The sequence below is a fragment of the Cucurbita pepo genome, chromosome 2 (assembly GCF_057944985.1).
Source record: "Cucurbita pepo subsp. pepo isolate OVF chromosome 2, ASM5794498v1, whole genome shotgun sequence".
In the NCBI taxonomy this organism is placed as follows: Eukaryota; Viridiplantae; Streptophyta; class Magnoliopsida; order Cucurbitales; family Cucurbitaceae; genus Cucurbita; species Cucurbita pepo.
Window position 1 is genome coordinate 5601976 of NC_141799.1, and position 4578 is coordinate 5606553.

Sequence of the window (4578 nt, forward strand, 5' to 3'; positions counted from 1 at the left end):
TTACATTTGAACCTTAAGACGCCTTTCATCAGGACCACCTTCAAGAATACTATGTTGTCCACTTCAAATCCTAAGCTCCTACGCCTCTCATCAGAATAATTTTTCTGTCTACTCTGATTTGTGCGCATTCTCGCCCTGATCTGTTGTACGACCTATTGGTAGTCTGGACTAACTCGAATCCCAACAACTCTCATTCACCTACCTCGTCCCCAGCAAACTTAGGACCTACACCATTTCCCCCATTATGCTTCAAACGGTGTCATCTCAATAGTTGCTTCGAAGATGTTGTTATAAAAGAACTCCATAAGATACAACTTAAATTCTCAACTACCTGCAAAATCCAACACACAGGCACGCAATATATCTTCCAAGATATGGTTCAAACGCTCCATCTAACCATCGGTTTGTGGAAGGATACCAGTAATGAAGTCAACGCGAGTACCCAATGTTATGGAAAACTATGATAGATATTGGGTGCATAGCGTGGGTCTCAATCTGACATATGGGTACTTGCACTCCATATAGTCTAACAATATCTCTCATGTATAGTTAGCCTAACTCTCAACAACATAGGTATCCTCTCCAAGTAAAAAGTATATGGACTTGGTAAGTTTTTCAACGATCATCTATATCATTGTATATCCTTTCAGAATCTTTGTAGACCCACGTTGAAGTTCATTACTATTTTTCATATTTCCAATATGGAATGCTCAAATGTTGCAACAACCATACCATCTTTGGTTCCTCATAATCCATCAACCATCACCCCTTAAGGCCATAAATGAGTCTCTTGAGGTCATAAATAACTCTCACTTGTTGATACATCATTAATTTTCTAACAACCTACATTAGCTCATGGATCTTACCTAATTACCCTTGAGATCATAAATGAGCCGCATATAAAGTTTCATATCATTTAGAGTTCTTTACGGTCTTGAAAACATCATAGAATTCTTATTGGGTACTTTTGGTCATTTACCAACCCAAATCTTGGTTTAAATCCTCGACGTATTCCAATGACCTTGAATATTTTCATAATCCTTCTAAACCATCACATAAGGAAAAATTTATACTATGCAAAGGTCATTTGGGTCATAAGCCAGTGAGCCATAATCATAGGGGATTTTGGTCATTTTTTAGCTACCCACTCTTCCCCCTAACCTAATCCAATGACCACAAAATTTCATACATAACTTAGTAGGTTCATGGCTCACGCGCATTTAGTAGGTTCATGGCTCAGGCGCATCCTTGAAATCAACATTCACGTGGATACTAATGCATGAAAAATATCAAATATTTAACCCAACCTTAATTCCAACCCTTTTTTTTTTTTGTTTTTACGTCATTTGAGATAACTTGATTTCTTCTTTTAACTAGATTAATGGTTTAACTAGTTTCATGTATTACTTGGACTTTCAAGTCACATCCTCTGAACCTTGCTAAATTGGACTTTCAAGTCACATCCTCTAAACCTTGCTCAACACCAGGCCCATTTACCTATATATCCTCACAAACTCATTTTAAAAGATTCCCATGGTAGAAAGAGGGTACAAATAATTGGTAATGCAGAGGCATAGTGGATATCATGATATGTAATAGAACTTGGGATACTAAATCCAACTTCAAATAAAGGGTCTTTTAACCTTAACTACGACAATACCTTTGAAACATCTTGAAATGGGCTATTTTTCTACCAAAAAAAAAAAAAAAATTGTTTAGATTGAGCAATGAAATACATTGGTGTAAGGGTACAGGGAAAATTACCATGGAACTTTTAGTTGATTTAGAGAAAAATTCTACCATTGTAATCATGGCGATCCTTCGCCCAAATCACTCTTAAATTTAAGACATATCCTGAAAGTCTCGTATTGTAGTCTATCTCCATAAAATTTCTATAACACTTTGACGATGATCGTAACACCTCATTGATATTTTTAAATCACCTTAGAGGCTCTCAAAATGCAACCTTGACGTCTTTTCAACCCATAATTGTCACCATACTATTATATAGACATTATTCTCATATTCTCTAGTAGAGTTTAGGTGACATCTCCGTAGTTGGCCCCATAACGTAAGTGTTGGGTTATGGAGCATGCTGCTTATTTATAGCTCATTCTACAGTTCTACGTATAAAGCTATATGTGGTAAATGACATATAATGCAAATGGTCATATATAGTGAAAAAGGATATATAATAAAAGGCTATGGACGATTATATATGGTAAATTTATAGTAAACTTAACCATATATATACAATCTTAGTAGTGCTTTTAAAATGTACTTTCTGCCTTCTCTATATTGTCTCTTACCGTACATACTTGTCATCAATATAAATCTTTATTCAATATTCCTCCTTTCATTTTCTCTCTCCTATTCTTTGTGATCATCTAGATCGAGTGTGTGTGTGTTATTGTGTGATCCTATGAACTGGTATCAAATTTAGGCGAGATTCATCATGATCTGTGAAGATCGAAAGCTCAAATGTTGGAATTGAGAAGTTTAATGGATTCGATTTTGATTTTTGGACGATGCAGATTGAAGATTATCTGTACAAGAAAGATCTTAACAAACCCCAGTAGGAGGTGAATTCGGATACCATGAACACAGAGCAGTAGAAGCTCAAGGATCGGCAGGCCTCAGGGTTGATCCGGTTGACGCTATCAAAAAATGCGGCGTTCAACATCATCAAGGAGAAGACAATATCTGATCTGTTGAAGGTACTGTTGAGTATGTATCAAAAAACGTCGCCTATGAACAAGGTGTATTTTATGCGGAGATTGTTTAATTTACAAATATGTGACGGTGAATCTATTGCTGATCATATAAATGAATTCAATATGATTGTAAGTCAACTGAGATCGGTGGAAATTAATTTTTCATATGAAATTAAAGCATTGGTTTGATGTCATCTTTACCGGAATTGTGGGAAATTAAAGCTCAGGTGAAATTAAAGCATTGAAAGTATTCCCATATAGTACAAGCAAATCACAACTAATTCTATAATATTTTCAGACCCTTTGCAATCGAAGCAAGTTCACGATTACGAGTTTATTGATGAACCCCTGATCATCTCTATATCACAGCATACATACCACTTGCGTAAACATATCATAAACAGAGATATAGTATAGTAATCTAGACATACCTTCACGTAGATGTGTCTTTTCCCATCATCAATTCTCACATTGCAGACTTTTAATTTTGGTTTCTTCATCAAACCTTCAGTATTATTCAATTCAATCGTAATGAGCAACATATCATCGAGTTTGGTCAAGAATTGAGGGAGATATTATCTACTAAAGTTCCTCAAAACCCCAAAATCGTACCTTACATTTCCAAGCTCAATCTCCTTCTATAGTCCCTCTTGGTTCACGAATCCTTCCTGAAACTGTAAATCGTCCTCTAACGAGTCTATACCAATCAACCACGATCAATTTCATACCCTGCAGAGTGAGAATTTAGAATATGAAACTCTAAAGCCAAACCATAAAAGTCATCTTAAACTCGAAACAGGTACTCTCCCTTCACAAATCGGGCTCAACTACTGTTGGTGGACGGAGATGGGGAAAATTTGTTCGTCTCCACCCTGCTCCAGGGACATTTCTACCATCAAGCTGATTTTGGATCAATTTAAATTTAACAAAATAATAATAATAATAATCAAATTTCATTAAAGGGCAACCACCTCTTTCTTTAATCAAATTTCATTGAAAGAAAATAATTTAAAAATCTATAGGCTTCTTTAAGTACTAAAAAAGAAGTTTATTTTCAACCAATTTTACCATGTATTTTAAAAATGTAAGTTTAATTAAATTTTTTTTTTTTAAATTATGCTATTTTTTTTTAATTATTATTTTATACCTAATTAAATAAACTGATGACTATTTAATTTTCAATTTTAAAAATTACTTTAGCTTTCTTTTATAATTTCCTTACGGTAAAATCCATTTGTTTGAAGAAAGTATTTAAATTCTAAATAAGATTTTAAAAAAACATAATATTTTTTTAATTATGTTTCTTTCTTTGTGAGTTTCGGGAATATCTCCATTCATAGGTCCGAGATCCACATCTATTATGAGTTGAAAGGTCCGAATGATCAACTCTGCAATCAGTTGTTAGAATCAATAGGTCTTCAAATAGTTCATTTTAAAAAATTGAAACCCTTGTTATTGGATGCTTCCCAAAAATCGAAATTCTTGATCAATGGAGGAACAATATCACCATTTTTGTTCAATAAGATACCAAAGTGGATGATTGACTCATTCCCGAGAAATAAAAATCCTTTGCTAACACCGATTCCTATTTCTCAATGATATCCCACGATCAAGACAATTGGCTAAATCCCGTGAAACCGATCATTTTCATTTTCTTAAATAAACATTTAAAATTTTAGTCGTATTCAAAAAAATAAAATAAATTAAGGTAACTGAGGTTTGCTCTATTTCCCAAATTCAAGTTAAATAGATTAGAAATGCTAAATGCTAACGAAATGAGATGGACCTCATAACAGGAAACGACTCCCGGAAGACAAGCGTACTCGAATTTAGCGAAAAGACAAGCGTACTCGAATTTAGCAAA

The 4578-nt window shown here is 34.1% G+C and overlaps 1 long non-coding RNA gene across 1 annotated transcript; it reads right to left on the minus strand.

Moving 5' to 3' along the window:
• Nucleotides 1-2276: 2276 nt before the first annotated feature.
• Nucleotides 2277-3624, minus strand: LOC111785722 (uncharacterized). Its single transcript, XR_002813693.2, has 3 exons — nucleotides 3327-3624; nucleotides 3146-3219; nucleotides 2277-2708 (listed from the first exon to the last, which is right to left on the minus strand). It is a non-coding gene; the product is annotated as an uncharacterized LOC111785722 (long non-coding RNA).
• Nucleotides 3625-4578: the final 954 nt, after the last annotated feature.